Source organism: Schistocerca americana, chromosome 4 (genome assembly GCF_021461395.2).
Source record: "Schistocerca americana isolate TAMUIC-IGC-003095 chromosome 4, iqSchAmer2.1, whole genome shotgun sequence".
Lineage (NCBI taxonomy): Eukaryota > Metazoa > Arthropoda > Insecta > Orthoptera > Acrididae > Schistocerca > Schistocerca americana.
In genome coordinates this window covers 396962136-396982958 of record NC_060122.1, presented here as the reverse complement: position 1 = coordinate 396982958, position 20823 = coordinate 396962136, and positions in this window count along the sequence as shown.

The window sequence follows — 20823 nt, the reverse complement described above, 5'->3', positions numbered from 1 at the left end:
GAGAAGATTGGGATTGGGTAGACCGTGCCTCCTGGTCTTTAGCTGAGTGTGCTAGAAGGAATGCCTCATCTTGCCAATCTGCAAAGTTTGACCGCATGAGCAAGAAAGCACAGCAGATGGAAGAGACACGCACGGTGACGAATTTGAGTGGCATACAATTTGATGATACAACCTTAAAGGTACTCAGCAGGGGTCTCAACTTTGCTACGACCCCTAGAAACGTACCCATTTCAGGTTTCGTCAGTGCAGTAGAGCAAGTTGCAGCCACACTTCCACCTAATGTGGCAGAGGAAGTCCGCCGAGAGACCTGCAGGGCCCTCACCAAGGCCAGGCCGCCGAAATCGAACATCACAACCGAGGAGAGGCTTGCACTCAAGAAACTACGGAAAGACAACAGCATTGTGGTACTGCCAGCAGACAAAGGGAACTCCACTGTCATCTTGCAGCGAGTGGATTATGATGAGAAAATACGCCAACTTCTGGAGGACCCTGCATACAGAATTCTCGAGTGTGACCCCACGGACAAGGTGGCCAAGAAGACTAGTGCTCTCTTGAAGGAAACAGGGATGCCCGATAAGATTATCAGACAACTACGGGAAAAAGCGCCAGTGCCACCCAGGCTGTATGGTCTGCCTAAAATACACAAGGAGGGTGTGCCCCTACGTCCTATTGTCAGTAATATTGGGGCACCTACGTACACAACAGCCAAGTACCTGAAGGGTCTCCTGGCTCCATATGTGGGGAAATGTATTCACCACATCCGCAACTCAGAAGATTTCCTGCAACGCCTCAAGCAACTGCACATCACAGATTCGGACATCATGGTTAGTTTTGATGTGGTATCGCTGTTCACCAGGGTCCCACTGAAGGACTCACTAGAACTGATTGCAGAGAAATTTGATGGTGCTCTGTTGGACCTGTTCAGTCATACACTGACATCCACGTATTTCCTGTACAGAAACCAATATTACGAGCAAACTGAAGGTGTAGCTATGGGCAGCCCACTGTCCCCTGTGGTTGCCAACATGTTTATGGAGAGTTTTGAGGAGAGGGCATTGGAGACAGCCACATTTAAACCCACATGCTTCTTTAGGTATGTGGATGACACCTTCGTGATCTGGCCACATGGGATGGACAGCCTCAATGAGTTTCTTGAACATCTTAACTCATGCCACCCTAATATCAAGTTCACCATGGAACTGGAGAAGAATGGCCAGCTGTCATTTCTGGATGTACTAGTCCAGAGGAAAGCAGATGGATCAATTGGCCACAGTGTGTACCGAAAACCTACACACACTGATTTATATCTGCAGGCCAGCAGTTGTCACCACCCTGCACAGAAGAATGGGGTTCTGAAGACTTTGGTCCACAGAGCACGTGCCCTATCAGACCAAGAGAATCTACCCATAGAGATAGAACGTCTCAAAACAGTTTTCTCCAAGAATGGATACATGGACAGACAAATTGAGAGGGCACTCCGACCAGCCACTATACCACAGGTTCCTGAAGAAGACCAAGATGAAGCAAGGAAGGTGGCATATCTGCCCTATGCTGGCTCTATTTCTGCCAGAATCAGTAGGATCCTGCGTAAACACAATATCAAGTGTGTTTTCTGTCCATCCAACAAGATCGGGGGACTGCTGGGGAGTGTCAAAGACGACCTGGGGTTACGAAAACCAGGGATTTACAATATTCCTTGCCAATGTGGCATGTCCTACATTGGCCAGACGACAAGAACTGTGGAAATCAGGTGCAAAGAACATCAGAGGCACACTAGATTAAGACAGGTGACTAAGTCAGCCATTGCTGAACACTGTCTAGAGCTAGATCATGCCATGAAGTATGAGGATACCAAGATTCTAGCACAAACACCCAGATTTTGGGACAGTGTCATAAGAGAATCGATTGAGATTAAAATGGCTGACGATCTTATGAATCGTGACACAGGGTACCAGCTAAGCAGAGCCTGGGATCCGGCTCTGGAATTGTTAAAGGAGTAACGGGGCCAGCTGCAACACTACACAAACAGAAGAACCAGAGACATGGAGATGGTAAACGAGCCCCTGACGGACTGCCAGGAGCACCAGACCGAAGATGGAACACCCAGAAGTGGGACTGGTGGGCGCGGACCGCAGAGGGAACATCCAGAGCCGCAGCAGATGAAAAACGGAGCGGCAACGCTCCAACAGGCCGTGGTGAGCGGGCGCGGACCGCAGGGGGAACGCCTGGTACCCCAGACCGTAGATGAAACCCCCAGGAGCGGGTTTGGTGGGCGCGGACCGCAGAGGGAACACCTAGAACCGCAGCGGACGGAAAACGGAGCAGCAACGCTCCAGCAGGTCACAGGGAATGGGCGCGGACCACAGAGGAAGCGCCTGCAGCCGTTGGTGGAGGGGGAAGTCCATAGGCATAAATACTGGACCAGATCCACTCGAGGAGCAGTCTCAGGTCGCACCTGATGAAGGTCTCGAGCTACGTGACCGAAATATCGTGCAAGTACGACGCTGATATCCGGCAGAACACCCGACAACCCAAGATGACATTAGATCGCCGGGAAAGCCTGAAGAGTTACAAAAATATTCGTGCCATTCGTCTGCTACCATAGCCCGCGAACGCTAGATTTTGGCATTAAACGGTCGTAACTGATACGTTCGTCTTATGTTGCACTTTGATTTCTGCGGTTGTTCACGCAGTTTTGCTTGTGTGTTAGCGCTGACAACTCTACGCAGAGGCCGCTGCTCTAGATTGTTATGTGAAGGCCGCAGACCACTGCTTTGTCCATGATAAGAGGTATTGCCTGAAATTTGGTGTAATCGGCACACTCTTGACACTGGATCTCGTAATACTGAATTCCCTAATGATTTCTGTCCATATCTAACTACCGTTCCGCATTCAGATTCAGTTAGTTCCTGTCGTGCAGCCATAACCACATCGGAAACTTTTTCACATGGATCACCTCAGTACAGATGACGGCCTCTGTTACTGTCGCTTCTTTGGTGAGCTTTCCTTGCTCGGCATGTTGAGCAGTGTATGCATGAAAATGCTGTTCCTGCTGCTCCTGTGGGCAAGAAAAGCCGTACACATACGAACTGGCCTTTGGTGATGTGGTGATGATTTACTGCGTCTTCTGCAAGAAAACTATTCTCCCAACAGGTCATGCCAACGTCTGTTTATTTGCCCAGTTTACGGGCGAGACTGCTGCGGAATAGCCCCGCTTTATTGTAAACGGTGCTGATCTCTGTCCTGTAGCAGCAGAAAACCTGTGTCTTCATGTGGTAGACGAGTGGAGTATTCACTCAGAAGACACAGACTGGTCTTCAGAGATCGGTTCTGCATCCTCTGCTCGTCGCGATGAGTGAATCTGCGGCCTTTCCCCCACACCACAGCTGGTACTGTAACACTGGTCGAACCACTGTTAGGCACAGTGTGATGCCGTGTTGTGATGTGGCGCCGTCTGCCGGTTGAGAAGCGGGTATAGAGATCGAAGGCGCCCTGTGGCTCTGATTTTGACGTCTCGGACAGCAGGCACCCAGGAGAGGCTTCCGTCTAGGGTTACCCTTAGGTAATTCGCCGGCTTGCTCCATGGGACTGAAGCGCACAGATTTCGACGTGGGAAATCTGGCGGCAGCGTTCCTCGAGTGAAGATCACTGCCTGGTTCTTCACTGCGTTGAATTTCAGCTGCAATTTCGTTGAACATGAACCCATAGTGTGGCACCCGAGTTGGAGACGGTGACGCATAGTGCGCGCGTTCATGCCGCGGGTATACAAAGCTGTAGAGCGCCAATTCGACGTGCCGCCCGCGGAACTTCGGCAGTACAGCAAGAGGCTCAGTATCGACCCCTGTGGCACTTCCGCAAGTATCTGTCGGCCTGTGGACGTGCCATCGTCTGCCCTAATGCGGAAGGTTCACTCCGACAGGTAGAATCTGACGACGACTGCTTGCTCTCATCGCTGCTTTCGAAGCGGCCGTTCAACCTCTCACCACCTGTCCGTTCTCTTTCCCCACGTACTTGGACAGCTAGCTGTCGCCCGCGGTTGACGCGGCGTTTAGTGTCTCGTCGGCGAGTGAACTGCCATTCGCGGAAGAGTGTGTTCTTCTCCGTGACAGCTGACAGGATGTGCAGTGGTAACTGACTGGAGAAGTCTCGTCGTCTCAGTTGTCGTCTTGGAATAGCACCATTTGCTCCTCGGAGTCTTCTTCAGCTGAAGAAGTCTAGGGCTGCGTCGGCCCCGATTTCTTCGAGGTTTGCCGTGACTTTGAGTGACTCAGGCATTCCCGTGTGGCGATGCCTGCAGCCTAAGTTTCACTGACCAGATGAAGGGAGGCGCCGATCACACCCATCTCATGAATGACTGGGACATGGTCAGATGAAAGGAAGATCCATGTTTCAGTGTACTTGAACAGTTTGATGGCCTTCAGATGTGCAAAGTCAATCACGTCTGGTCGGCCCCAGGTGGATATGTCCATGAGGTCAATGAACGATGCAGGAGAATCGGAGCCCATTGGTACCGATGAGACGAGAGTTCCATTCCAGGTTATTAGCACTGAAATCCCCTTCAAGAAAAGTCGCCCCTCCAGCGACAGCAGAGCACTGAAATCTGCTTTCGAGGACACTGCAGCGACCTAACGTAGATGGCAATGGCGCCCATGGAGGTGGCTCTGTCGCCTCGGTAAAAGCAGTAGTTCGGTGCCCATATGTTCAGGGATTTGAGAAATGTTTCCTGCATCAGACAGACGTCTACGTCCTCATACCATAGGAAATGATGGAATTCATCCTGCTGGAGACACAGTCAGTTGGCGCTGAATCTGCGTATCGACAACCCGTCGAAATGGTCATTATCCATGATGACGGTATTTGCCTAGCGGGCTGCCCTTACTGCTTCGACGAGTGTCGGGATTTGTCGCATGAGCTGGCTGAGTGCCCGTAGGAGTGTACTGAGTTCGCTGGCGTCTGATCCCGCGGCTGCGACATTGTTCTTTGTCGCTGTGGTGCTGTCCACCGGCTGCTGTCTGTGTTATGTACGCTGCGAGGTTGCGTGTTGCCTTCTGACGGCGTAGGTGTGTTGTTGGTGGATGACGCTTTTCCTTGGCGGCGTCAGCGAAGCTGCGTCCTGGCTGGACATGTCTAGTGGTTGTCTTGCGGTGAAAGGCGTTGTGGCCATTGTAGCTTGACACATGTGACTCGCCACAGTTGCAGCAAGTCGGAGGGTCTTCTTGCTTCAGTCCCTTGTCTGCTGCGGTCCGGGGCACTTGGCGCAGCGAGCTGGCATGTGACAACAGCGCGCCACATGGTCCACACCTTGGCGTGGGTAGCACTGTGCTCTCCTGCCTTTTGAACGAAAGGGCACCACAATCACTGAAAAGTCCGCGGCCTCGTCCATCTCGAACATTTTTCGAGTTTCGACATTATCAATCAGGACAACCAGGAACAAGAACAGTTTCCTATATGTGCTAGGTGATTTTCTCAGGTTGGTGGAGTGCAGAGGGAAGCATCGAGCTGACGGCTGCTGCTTCAGGAACTGTGGCTCCATCTCGACGGGAGGGTGGCGGAAGACCACGTTCAACAGCTTCTGCGGCTCTGCGTTGAGAGTAAAATAATGCCACTTTTCTTCTTCCACAAGCTTCATGAGCTTACGGCAGTCCCTGATGTCGGAGACTCCCCCGTGAATGCCGGGGCTTTGGGATGGAGTGGATCTTCATGTGGAACGTCTCGTGGCCTTCTGACCACCGAATGGTGATCGCTGGTGGGCAAGGCGGTTTCTTCAGCCATGGTAGCATCTTCCCATCCTCTTGGGCTGCTGTCAGTATGTCTCCATACCGGTTTGCAGTCCCAGTCCCCACACCAGCCGGTCGCATCTGCTGGACCTCAGCAACTCTAGGAGTGGGTCCATGAAACCATCTTCGTCTGGTTGACACAGGGATGCGCCACACTACCTCTCCGCCCTCTTCATTTGCTGTTTCGGCCTACACTCTGGACAGGGTGGAAGAGGATTCCTCTACTCCTGTGGCAGGGCGCTCCCGTGAGGTTCGGGACACATTCCTCACCTTGATCGGTTGGGTTCGTCTCATCTACCTTCGGTGCTTCTGCTGCTGCCGCTCCGACCACGGCTGCGGCCGATGTCGCTGCTGCTGTCTCATCTGGAGAGGTTGCGGCTCGTAAAGCAGGCTCGTTTCCCACCACACCACAGGCACCTATTTGCTCCCAGGTGTCGCCAGAATTAGCGGCATCAGTCTGCGAAGATATGCGAACAGTACGCCAAGTGGAAACAATGGTCTTGCCCCCCTCATGTCGATAGGGGTGTCCGCCAGTAGCAAGGTGATGCATAATGTCTGCCATGTCTGTAAACCCTAGCGCCTTGTTCTGTCTAAGCATTGCCTCTTCGGTCTGATGATCTTGCGAAATTTTCACCGTTTCTGTCTTCAGCTGGGCGGTAAGGTCTTCTATGGACAGACACTTCCTTCTTCTCTCTCAGGAGTCATGCGGTGTTGAATCAGAGTCTTAATGCGTGAGTCCAACGCGTTGTCCGAATCGTAGTCTGTGCCAGGATCAGCGTCCATCGAAAATGGAGACCAGGTACTGCCCGATGGCACTCGAGGCACGAAAAATCCTGGTCGACCGCTTTGCCATGGCAAGACTCCGGAAACACCACAATTCGCTTCGAAAGCGCACACCAGTTTTCTTTCTAAGAGCAGGAAGCCTTGCCAAGCAGACCTTGCCACTCAGGGTGTCCTACCAGAGAGCGAGTAGGTCTGGACTACAGCGCTGCTCGTGCAGGAATATGAAATGATAGCTCTGCCAATGCACTGCTCTTTTACAGCTTATTAACACGATACTATCGCCATCTATACATGTCCATATCGCTAACCTATGATTTTTGTCACCTCAGTGTATTCTCAGTGTTACCAGTACGAACTAAGCTTGTGAGGGACGGTGTTATTGGTTTGACAACTAACCATTCTGTTGTGTGTATTTTTGCGGTTTGGATTCTGTATAATACATCCTATGTATGCTAAGGCCAAGCTATTTATTCTCTTTAAACTTTTTTAAGTGAAAGGAAAAATTATGGTTTAATTTATTTAATGATACAGAAGTAACTCATGTCTATGCGATTATGCATCAAAAGAATTTTTGGACAAATATTTAGAAAATGCTTGCTTATAGTGTTTCTCAATATTAACATACTTGAATGATTTGCCTGTGTCTAAAAGGCGCCGATTACTTGCTTACCTCATTGCAGTATTTTGTTTTTCTATTCTTTCTCGTACGATAATATATAATTCTTGTGTATCGCTATGGAAGTATTAGAACACCTCAGCTTTTGAAACTCAAGCGAATTTATAATGAATTTGCTGCAACCAGTTTCTTTTCTAGGCGTTGATTTTTCACGATGACGTTTCAAGATGCCTGGCATTTCATCTTCAGATATTTGCGTTTATTTACTTGCCGTGAACATTGTTTGTTTAGCATCAGCGTTGCAGAATTTTGCAGCGTAAGTTTTTATGATGCCTCTTGAAAACCTCATAACAAAAGAAGCAGTGTTTACATCGCATAAGTAAATGTAAAGGTCAGAGGATGGGGTGAACATAAAATTAATATACCCTCAAAAATGCTGCGATGGAGACACATTTTGTTGGCGTGACATGTCGGGATATGGGTGTCACTCATATCGATGCGTTACACAAAGAAAATTAACGTCAAGGACGCTGTAGTTTCTGTGCTAGGAGCATTGTTGTCGCTTCACGTGACGAGGCAGTCCGTGAGCTCGAATAAGCGCGTGAATCAGGCCCGCGGATTATCAGAGGTTGCCCATGTCTGGTAGAGTATACGTGCGTTGCGTATCAAAATTGTAGATATATTAAATGATCACCTTCTCTTAATCAGATATCGTAAAAAGCAGTTAATTGAAAACACAGATTTAGCGTGTAGCAGGCATCAAAATTCGGATATTGGATAAACGACAGGCAAACGTTATTTTGAGTACGGGAAATTCCCATATCTTTGGCCGAATATTGACAAGAGATTAGAAGCCAAACTCGTACGTATCTAGTATTTAAGTAGAAAACAACTCGCAAATAATGGGAGCTAATACTGCAGCAAGGAAATGCATTTCACTCCTCGTTTACCTAATGCTGCTTAAGGTTTATAGTTTCTGAGGGTGGCTAATATAAGACGGAGATCTCTGTCAAAAGAGTGTCATTCTAATTGTGTCAAAAATAAATAAAAGGAATGTACTAGTATATGTTAATAAAGTTTCTCGTTTGACTGAACGTGCATTTTTCCACAAACAGACACGGTTGCTGCGCTCGTACTGTGGTTACTAACATAGTTTAACTTATAGCTGTATATCCAATGATGAGATGATAAATACAAAGCCTTATCACCCTTAATGAGAGACATGTAGAAACAACATGTTTGCAAATAATTATTCCTCCTGTCACCCGTCCTTTGGTAACGTGATATACGTGTTAGCGGTGGCATGTTTTGCGAATGTAATTACAGCTCTGTTTAGTAAACTTAGCAGGTATTTGCAGAAATTACTCGCGGTGCCACGGGTAAGCAACACAGTACGATCTAATTTCGCAATTGCTGCCAGTGGACGCGTGATCCAATCTCCTGTTCTTTCCCCCTTAAATGCTGTAATTCGCTTATCACCATTCTTTCTGTGACTATGATACAAGCAGCACAGCGGATATAAGAAAATAAAGACAGCAATGACTGAAATACTTCAAATTATTATCGAATTTAGTGTACAGCTTCCAATACACCGAGAAACCGTTTTCCAATTACCGGTCTTTAAACCCATTTAATAAGGTCATGTTATTATTTTTTCACCCTCACGAATCTTATAGGTTCAATATCCTTCGATGACCTATTTTCCATAATACGTTCTTTGTCTGTCTATAAAAATTTTCCATTGTAGTGCTCTTTTCCGTATAATTCTCTTGCTTGTATTCTTACTGGAACCTCTTCATTCCACTTTTACGCAGTCTGTCCACAACTTTCGGTGGCAACACGTTTCAAGTTCTTCCACTTCCTTTTTCTACGACTTCAGCATGGTCATCAACGTCACATTAGCCAAAAATACTAAAAATACGTTAAATATCTTCATAATTTTGCATATTTTAACCCACTATAAAACTTTTGAAACAAGAGGGACTAACAATTGCTCAATATTATAGCCGTTTTTCCAGTAATTCCAGTTGAGGAATCCTTTTTTGTTATTTAGTCAGTGCAATTATACTAGTTCACCTTGGTATGACCTTCAGTGCGAAAAAACCGTAGAAATAGAGTGTCGTTTTGTGTGTGGCTGCTACTGTCTGTATCTGGTGCATGAAGATTACTCCTTGAAATGGCATAATAAATGGATTTCAGATTTTACGGAAAATTGCAGCATATTAAAGTACTAATACTAGAGACAGGTATTAACTGCCCTTTGATGGGGGATAATTCATCGATCATCGAATCATGTTAGAAACTTCACTTCGTACAGCGCAATAATACATACCTTTTTTTGAAATGCGCTTTGTTGTTACAAGACAGTCGATGTTAAACATTACGTGTACACATTTGCTTCCGCGTTTTGCAGTAGATGGCAGTAGTGGCTAGTGATGGTGCAGATGATAGGTCGTAAGTGTCATAAAATAAGCTTAGGCATTTGCAAACATAATGCAATCAAAATTTTAAACGATTTATCATTGCCATACAAAGTTATTCCTGATTGGATATGTCAATTTACGACTCCAACTCTTGTAATTTGCTGGAGGTTTTAGTTTTCTGCTTTAACGTAAAGAATTCTGCGGATGACGCTCATAAAACGCTGCCGAGGCATCTATTAATGAAAGAACGTGCAGAGAATGGTGCTAAACTGGATCGATTAACGTGTCTCCTAAAACGACACCCAGTTTCTCCGCGCGAGATTCGTATACTGCCCGAAAGATGGAAGAAAGTAGTGTCCAGTGAAGGCCAATAATTTGAATCGTCATCATTTTGTAAGTTTTTCACAATAAAGCCTCGAACTTTGAGAAAATATGGCGGAAACAAAGCTTTAGACCGAATAGCAAAGAGCGCGATTCATAGTGCCAGACAACACTTTTCCATTGTCCTGTGACACTACCGAGAGTTGTCCACTTTGGAACTTCATCTGCTACACCTGACGAGTGGTGTCAGCTAGAAAACATCTGGGTTTCCTAGCACCGTAACTTGCTAGTGGAGTATCAATTCTACAGCTTGTGATCCAGTGTGGGCAAGATTAAACTTCATTCTGAGACAGTCATGAGCGTTTATCCCGTTTCCATCTATTTGTCTTCCTCCATTAACCGAGTTTACTAATACTTCGTAGTGTAACCATATTGCGTAAATGTGAGATAGTTTCTGTCACCTTATATGATCGCTCCTATACGATCTCTTTACGGATATGAATGCATTATTAATAAAAAGCTAATTTGTTTCATACTATATGCAAAACTTTTGCATATTGTCTTCCTGCACAATATACTACCATTTATTTCTGTATGAAACCGCGTGACGATCAAATAAAACACCAATGTTTTGTAATCTGTAATACTAATATTTGTGTTCAATTCCAACCATTTACTGTAATAGACGGAATTATTTGTTCTGTAGGATAAGTGAATGAAAATCTGATTAAAAATTAAGTCGTCATTATAAATGTAAGTTATATATTAGTCTTACAGTACTAAAACATCCAAGAAATTTGCCATGTTCTTTAAAATTGTCATAGCTGAAAACTATGTATGCTGAACATATGTGGAGGTTTCATTCAGATGCCATATACAAAAGAAATTAACAGATACGTTGATATACCATATGTTTCAAGAAAAAGGCTGGATGTGGGTAAATCCCAGTATTTGGAATTTTGACGACGTGCGGTCGCTTAGGAGGTCAGCTGCTCTGAAAGTTTATAGATTATTTATTAATGATATATAATTAAACTGGATGAGAGATGAGTTACACAGGCTCTGACAACATAAAAGTGTAGATGGATTACTGTGGCTGAATGCACTATAATTTTTTCTTTTTTAAATTTAACCTGGTCCTAAAAGAGAGATGAGTTACACAAACTCTGATAACATAAGAGTGTAGATGGATTAATGAGATAAATGTGGTTGTATATACTATCATTTTCTTTTTTCTTTAGTTTAACCTGGTGCTAACTTCTTCATTTCAGTTGCTTTTGTGGGTGATCCTTAGAATTTAGAATCGTTGAGGATACACGACAGGAGAGTTTCAAGTGGCACGCCAGTGCCTACCCCTTGTTGACCAAGGAAATACGGCCTTCGCAGGACTGCTGGAAGGGGAGCGACAGGTAGATGGTGCCCTCAAGTTATTTTGAAGAAAGTCGCCTTGGCCAGCTTAATACTGGCGCCCAGCCAATTGTGCAGTTTATTGCACATATCCAGTTTGGATAAACGAGCTGATGGACAATGACCCTTTACACCCCTATTTATTTATCCATTATACATTTCATAATCAACAGTGGCTGGTAGCTGTTTTTACTGTACTGTAAGAATTTACGTGTTATAACTGTTACCGTATGTGTAGCTTTAGGACGGAGGAAATCTCATACCTAGAATAGCAGAACTGAAGATGCCTTTGTTAATGTTGTTTCCAATACAAAAACAAAAATGAAATTTATAAATAATTCTTAGTTGATTCTCTAACAAACTGTGTTAGCTGGGATTTGATAATGTTGATTTAATAAGTGACCAATCTGGAAAATAGTGTGCCAAGAAACACTTCTGAATCGAATACAACACAAGCAGGCAACTTGAGTGAGAGAGAAACGTGACCGTATTTAACTACTCATTGTTTGCTTTCCCCACTGAGCCACAGTGATTAATACGCTGGATATCCACTGAAGAAAATTTTTGGTTTTCTTAAATAATTTCATAAAAATTCACGGATATTCTGTTACGTGAGACCATACACGATACAGTTACGCCTGCTGTTCCATGTAAAGTGATAATCTTCAATGACAGCAGAACCTTAAAATTTTAACATTGCTTCCTACAATTCAATATAAAGAAGTACGACGGCCTTTACCTGTATACCTGTTCTGCAATAGCAATGTTGCACCTTGCTTCTAATATAGTGTTTGTATGCAACTGAGACTGGTCAGGTTGAATTCTAAGAATTCCCTCTCCGTATGGTTCATCTGTATTTTCCCATGCTGTCCTTAAGATATTTCAGGCTAACGCTGGATAAGTCCGCTTGCTGCGCTATGGACCAAGTCATCTGGTTCAGTCGTCTAATCCTAACTGATACTCCACGTGTAACGACTTCGATTTCTATGTCTAAATCTAACGCATCTCCACTTACATTATACACTACACCTAACCAAATGTAATCGAGGGTAACTTGTCCCCCTCTGTATTACATTCTGGGATGGTACCAACAATTCACAATACAATACTGTCCGAACACACTAGTCAATTAGTGGATGGTAACAGAATAACTATATAAAAATGCTGTTTAATGTTCCCACGGTAATTCGAGATTGCAACAAATTCACTCGAAAACTGCATAAAAATTTCGCTTTAACTGAGTAGTAATTCGAATACCGTCAAATTACGATAAGAGATATGAAATTTATTCTTTTCCCTTCAGTTGGTGTAATTAAAACCGTGAAAAGACACGACAGTATTCTAGTAGATATTCATTTGCTGGGGCCATTGTCCCATTGCAATGTGGGGTCGGTCTTGTTACTATGGATTTGGCGATGTTACTGTCGGAGGGTGGCTGGATGCCCTTCCTGTCGCCACCCCACACCCCCCGGGATGGAATTAGTGCACCCCAACTGTCTTCGTCTAGTGTCAGACATGAAATAACGCCAACGCTTATCAAATGTTCGCAAGTTGTGTAATGGAAGCGGGACATAGGGACCAGCCCAGTATTCACGTACGGGGATGTGGAGAACCGCCTAAAACCCACATCCAGGCTTGGTGGCACACTAGCCCTCGTCGTCAATCCGCTGGGTGGATTCGATTCGGGACCGGCGAACCTACCTGAGTGCAGGAAGCAGCACACAGCGCTCCTGGCTAACCTGGCGGGTCGCCCACCCAGTTAGCTGTGCAGTCTAACGCATGGCTTTCTTGGAGGGAAGGAGCGCCTGGTCCCCAGCACGAATCCGCCTGGCGGACTTGTGTCGAGGTCTGGTGATCTGGCTAGTCTGTGGATGGCTTTTAGGCGGTTTTCCATCTGCTATGGCGAATGCTGGCTGGTTCCCTTTATTCCGCCTCAGCTACATTATGTCAGCGATTGCTGCGCAAACAAGTTCTCCACATACGTGTACACCACCATTACTCTACCACGCAAACATAGGTGTTACACTTGTCTGGTGTGAGATGTTTGCAGGGTGGGTCCACCGGGGGCCGAACCGCACAATAACCGTGGGTTCGGTGAGGGGTGGCGAACTGTTGAAGCAGACTGCAGTTGTCGTCGTGGGGTTGTGGAACACTTCGGCTGCGGCGGGCACGGAGCCTCCCCGTCGTTTCTAGGCCCCCAGTCAACGTACATTACAATACAATACAATCTGGCGGGTCACTAGTACACATTACGGATAACATATGTTCAATAATTTGCAACATTGCTATAGTAGCAATTTCGGACTCAATCTAGTCATGAACCCACTACTTTTTCTAAATTTTCGATAACAGTTTATTCACTGTAAAGGGGTAACGCTACGCTTATGTAGGAGAGCTACTCGTCCGCTTAGAGTTAGTACAATGTGAAGTGAATTTGTTTGTGAAACTGTGCGACCCCAAGGCCAAGACCGCATCGCGGCTGTGCCGGCCGCCGCAGCCGTTCAAGGCGAGCCAGGTGCGTCAACAAACGGTCAACTGGAAGTGGGTAAATCCCAGTACAGGGAATTCAGCGACGTACGGTCGCTTAGGAGAACAGACAATGCTCCAAGAACTGGCAGAGTGTCTGACTTTCTTAAAGAAGTTTAAGTTACAGCTCCCTGAAATACGTCTATAAACCACAGTTACATAGTAAATCGAATTTCCGAAAAATGAAGCACATCCGATGACACTATATTTCAATATCTTTAAAACTAAAGTTAATATTTCGCAGCGAATAAATATCTTCACAACAGACCTCTGGATTAACAACTTTTAAATGCTTCATGTGATTTCAACAAAAGATACCTCAGGTGATAGTGTCGAATAATAACTATCATCCCTGAAAGGCGCTTATCTCTATCTACTTTACTTCTTGGTTTATTATGTCTCTAATATCTTTGTTACTATGCACATATTTAACAGAACATTGTATTCTAAATGTTTGCACAGCAAATGAATACAATAAGAAGACCTCATATTTTGTCATACTTCTGCACTTATTTAATGAATGGCTGCTATTTTTCCATTAACTTTATTTAAAAATCTTTCTATCTAATTTACTTCTTGGTTTATTATGTCTCTAATATCTTTGTTACTATGCACATATTTATCAGAACATTGTATTCTAAATGTTTGCACAGCAAATGAATACATTAAGAATACCTCATATTTTGTCATACTTCTGCACTTATTTAATGAATGGCTACTATTTTGATATTAACTTTATTTAAAAATCTTGACTTCACGGGCTATTAAAAATTGTGCTTATTTAAAAGTAGCAGTCGCATGTGTTAGCGCACACCGTTATTGAAAATAAATGCCCCAAATAATAATTTAAATAATATTCAATGACGATCTGTTTTCATTTAATGTAAAGGCACTTGTGTGAGAGTAGCGGATAGAGGTTCAAGGCACTCTCTTGTCCTAGGGGTGGGAAATTGCCCCTAAAGGCGGAAGAATCGGCAATGATCAAGACATGAGGATGCAGAAGGCAATGGAAACCACTGCGTTAAAGACATGTAACGTGTATCCACAGGACATGTGGCCTGTAATTGAAGAAGTGTCATGATGATCTCTCCATTGGAAAAAGATTCCGGAATAGTCCCCCATTCGGATCTCCGGGAGGGGACTGCCAAGGCGGAGGTTACCATGAGAAGAAGATTGAATAATCAACCAAAGGATAACGTTCTACGAGTCGGGGCGTGGAATGTCAGAAACCTGAACGTGGTAGGGAAACTAGAAAATCTGAAAAGGGAAATGCAAAGGCTCAATCTAGATAAAGTAGGGGTCAATGAAGTGAAATGGAAGGAAGACAAGGATTTCTGGTCAGATGAGTATCGGGTAATATCAACAGCAGCAGAAAATGGTATAACAGGTGTAGGATTCGTTATGAATAGGAAGGTAGGGCAGAGGGTGTGTTACTGTGAACAGTTCAGTGACCGGGTTGTTCTAATCAGAATCGACAGCAGACCAACACCGACAACGATAGTTCAGGTATACATGCCGACGTCGCAAGCTGAAGATGAACAGATAGAGAGAGTGTATGAGGATATTGAAAGGGTAATGCAGTATGTAAAGGGGGACGAATATCTAATAGTCATGGGCGACTGGAATGCAGTTGTAGGGGAAGGAGTACAAGAAAAGGTTACAGGAGAATATGGGCTTGGGACAAGGAATGAAAGACGAGAAAGACTAATTGAGTTCTGTAACAAGTTTCAGCTAGTAATATCGAATACCCTGTTCAAGAATCACAAGAGGAGGAGGTATTCTTGGAGAAGGCCGGGAGATACGGAAAAATTTCAGTTAGATTACATCATGGTCAGACAGAGATTCCGAAATCAGATACTGGATTGTAAGGTGTACCCAGGAGCAGATATAGACTCAGATCACAATATAGTAGTGATGAAGAGTAGGCTGAAGTTCAAGACATTAGTCAGGAAGAATCAATACGCAAAGAAGTGGGATACGGAAGTACTAAGGAATGATGAGATACATTTGAAGTTCTCTAACGCTATAGATACAGCAATAAGGAATAGCACAGTAGGCAGTACAGTTGAAGAGGAATGGACATCTCCAAAAAGGGCCATCACAGATGTTGGGAAGAAAACATAGGTACAAAGAGGGTAGCTGCGAAGAAACCATGGATAACAGAAGAAATACTTCAGTTGATTGTTGAAAGGAGGAAGTTCAAACACGAGACGAAATGGCTGCAGGAAAAATGTGAAGACATCGAAAAAGATATGATTGTCGGAAGGACAGACTCAGCATACAGGAAAGTCAAAACAACCTTTGGTGACATTAAAAGCAACGGTGGTAACATTAAGAGTGCAACGGGAATTCCACTGTTTAATGCAGAGGAGAGAGCAAATAGGTGGAAAGAATACATTGAAAGCCTCTATGAGGGTAAAGATTTGTCTGATGTGATAGAAGAAGAAACAGGAGTCGATTTAGAAGAGATAGGGGATCCAGTATTAGAATCGGAATTTAAAAGACCTTCGGAGAACTTACGGTCAAATTAGGCAGAAGGGATAGATAACATTCTATCAGAATTTCTAAAATCATTGGGGGATGTGGCAACAAAACGACTATTCACGTTGGTGTGTAGAATATATGAGTCTGGCGATATATCATCTGACTTTCGGAAAAGCATCATCTACACAATTCCGAAGACGGCAAGGGCTGACAAGTGCGAGAATTATCGCACAATCAGCTTAACAGCTCATGCATCGAAGCTGCTTACAAGGATAATATACAGAAGAATGGAAAAGAAAATTGAGAATGACGATCAGTTTGGCTTTAGGAAAAGTATAGGGACGAGAGAGGCAATTCTGACGTTAAGGCTAATAATGGAAGCAAGGCTAAGGAAAAATCAAGACACTTTCACAGGATTTGTCGACCTGGAAAAAGCGTTCGACAATATAAAATGGTGCAAGCTGTTCGAGATTCTGAAAAAAGTAGGGGTAAGCTATAGGGAGAGACGGGTCATATACAATATGTACAACAACCAAGAGGGAATAATAAGAGTGGACGATCAAGAACGAAGTGCTCGTATTAAGAAGGGTGTAAGACAAGGCTGTAGCCCCTACTCTTGAATCTTACATCGAGGAAGCAATGGTGGAAATAAAAGAAAGGTTCAGGAGTGGAATTAAAATACAAGGTGAAAGGATATCAATGATACGATTCGCTGATGACATTGCTATCGTCAATGAAAGTGAAGAAGAATTAAATGATCTGCTGAACGGAATGAACAGTCTAATGAGTACACAGTATGGTTTGAGAGTAAATCGGAGAAAGACGAAGGTAATGAGAAGTAGTAGAAATGAGAACAGCGAGAAACTTAACATCAGGATTGATGGTCACAAAGTCAATGAATTTAAGGAATTCTGCTACCTAGGCAGTAAAATAACCAATGACGGACGGAGCAAGGAGGACATCAAAAGCAGACTCGCTATGGCAAAAAAGGCATTTCTGGCCAAGAGAAGTCCACTAATATCAAATACCGGCCTTAATTTGAGGAAGAAATTTATGAGGATGTACGTCTGGAGTACAGCATTGTATGGTAGTGAAACATGGACTGTGGGTAAACCGGAACAGAAGAGAATCGAATCATTTGAGATGTGGTGCTATAGACGAATGTTGAAAATTAGGTGGACTGATAAGGTAAGGAATGAGGAGGTTCTACGCAGAATCGGAGAGGAAAGGAATATGTGGAAAGCACTGATAAGGAGAAGGGACAGGATGATAGGACATTTGATAAGACATGAGGGAATGACTTCCATGGTACTAGAGGGAGCTGTAGAGGGCTAAAACTGCAGAGGAAGACAGAGATTGGAATACGTCAAGCAAATAACTGAGGACGTAGGTTGCAAGTGCTACTCTGAGATGAAGAGGTTAGCACAGGAAAGGAATTCGTGGCGGGCCGCATCAAACCAGTCAGTAGACTGATGACCAAAAAAAAAAAAAAAAAAAAAAAAAAAAGAAAAAGAAAAAGTGGCTTATTTATTAATGGACAATCCTTTATTTATATTCTGTATGTGACCAAATGTGTATAATATTTCTTTTATTTTAACATTGTTGTAATATATCAGTTTAGTCCAAAATGTGGTCAAATTGAATCAAACCATGTTTCCAGAGCTGAATATTGATGTTTTCTTGGTGGGGATAACCTTCAGCCAACGGAAAAGCATACAGCAGAGGAAAACTATGTGGGACAAGTGACGACTGGGACTTTTAGCATGAACAGCTCAAGGGAGCGACTTTGACGCTTTGTGTCGAGATGTGGAAGAAGGCAGACCTGTCGCGAGTGATGTGGATGATTGAGATGTGTAGGTGATTGATTCTGGATGGTGAACAAGCGCTTTAATATTCTTACTTTTGAAGAGATATGAATGTGATCCAGAGTATGACCCTATTTTCTTCTGGAAGTTTTGCAGAAACTTGTATCATATGTGGCAGTTTGAAAATCATTATGTTAAACTCTGAATTGTTTGGAGCTGATGAATATTTTGTGTATGATAATCACGAAATGGAATTAGGTTTTGCTTATCCTTTATTACAGTTTAGTTTCGAGATATTGTTATCATTCTCGTAATTGCTTTCAACGTAACGTTACTGTCTTTGATAATCATATTTTTTGTCTGTATTTTAACTGAATATCGTGTGACCATTTCTCGTTCGTTTGAGATGTCCTTTCTTAAATAAACATTGTTCGGCGTAATTCCTTGTCGTCTACATCAGTTACAGATGTTACAATAGAAACATCGCTGTTAAACTGTTCCTTTAACATTTATTTTTTATTTCTGTGTGTTTTATTAACTCGCAATTCTAGCCAGTGCATAGATGTTTGACTCCAGGATGATAGTTGCAAGTAAGTTTTTGCTGCGAATTAGCTGCAGGGGATAAAAGCAGATGTGTGTGGATTGATCCTATGACTACATCGAGCAATTCATTTTAAACAGAACCATGCATAGACCAAATACTTAAAGTACTAGTAACCACAACTAAAGACACAACCGGTTTCCTCATATGGGATGCTATTATGAAGAGCAACTACACTAGCAGAAGGTACAGTCAAAAATGGTTCAAATGGCTTTGAGCACTATGGGACTTAACATCTGAGGTCATCAGTCCACTAGACTTAGAACTACTTAAACCTAACTAACCTAAGGACACTACACACATCGATGCCTGAGGCAGGATTCGTACCTGCGACCATAGCAGCAGCGTGGTTCCGGGCTGAAGCGCCTAGAACCGCTCGACCGCAGCGGCCGGCTAGGTAAAGTCGCATTGGGGCCTTATTGTCTGTGAAATGAATCTAATTGCTGCAGAATTGCAATTGTAATTGTAAGAAGTTACTACATTCTGTGATCCAGATCCCAGATTTGTAGCACGATAGGCAGTTTGAATGGAGGCTCTGAGCACAAGATTTGGCAGCAGTTATGTGTGTGAGAAATGGTAGCAAAATTTTCGTGTGGGGAAGTTAGACACAGAACTCCAAGCAAAAAAGATGAAGACTATGCACAGGCGTACTGGGTTGGAATCTGCAAAAGCCAGCAGCAGCAGAGACTTCGACAGTGTGCAAACAGCAGCAGTGTCTGGGCCGTCACGAAGTACTAGCACTCACTTCGAATTAATCAGCATCAGCAAGGGCATCAGCATTGCCATTGGCAACAGCAGCACAGTAATAGCACTCAGGTGTAGTGTGACGAATACAAAGCTGGCGAATGTTTAATTTTGAATTGATATCAGGGTAATAGACTAATTAACTAAACCAATTAATTCCAACGCTGCCCCCTCGCCTCTCTGGGAAATACACCCCGCTACCACCACTCCTCTCCAATAATTCCCCCGCCTGAATTCTCTATCTCTCACCTTCACCTCCTCTCCCCTTCCACACCACATGCAGAAATTGGCAGGAAACCCTCTGTGTGCACAGATCTGTTAGTGTGGATGGATGTAGAGTAATCTCTTTATTTCATCATTTTTGGGATCTGTAGGCATTATCCTGTTGAAAGAAATTTCATGCGTTCACAATACCACTCGAAATTGGAGGGAAAAGCTCAGGAAGTGGAAAATATTATCCTGATGGATCATATAACAACTAAATGTCCCAATTACACTGCAACAGAACATCAATCTAGATCAGTTTAAAAAAATCATAAGCACAGATACAGATATTCAAAAATAGTGCAGCTAAATACCTCACCTAAGATCATATAAAGATCCTATACACACCACAAGGATTGTGAAATACTGCAAAAAACTGTACCCCAACATGGCTAAAAACCTAGCAATTGTATCATACGAAGATCCGCTGCACACCATGAAGATAGTGAAATGTAGCACCCCAACACACCTATCGAAAAACCTCGTCCTCCGTACCACAAATGAGTCTAAAGATCGTGTATGGTAGTATTTGCAGCTTCCATATGTGTCGAACACAAACCGAGCACTATGAGTACACATTTCCCTCATATCAACACGCTGCAGCTTTTGGCCACCGACTGCGGCTTGTGCGCTGGAAATGGCAAGTGCCACTCGCCTGCCAAGCTGTGACCGCAGGAGCTAGCATGGTGGCTGGCACTTAGACTACTACAGTCTCATGCAGCGGATAGCTGCTTTTTATTGCACAGGTCACACTGAGTGTCCACCGCCATGGGAGTCACGTTTAATCCCAGTGGCGCTTCTTGACGGCTTTCGGTGGTTCGTAAGCCCCCAGGTGACTTTCAAGAGTGGCGGATTGCTTTGTTGTTGAGTATCAGCTCCCAGACATACATACAACACCGGCACATTGGCCACCTGAACTAGGGAAAAACAGTTACGTTCGATGTGCTTTCAGTCTTCTCAGAAAGGCCACCAAGCATATTTCTCAGAACAAAACTGGGCATTCCTGACTTGTAGAATCCTGTAGTGTTGTCTTCTTCTTGTAAATATTGAACATTTAAATGTCACTGGGGGA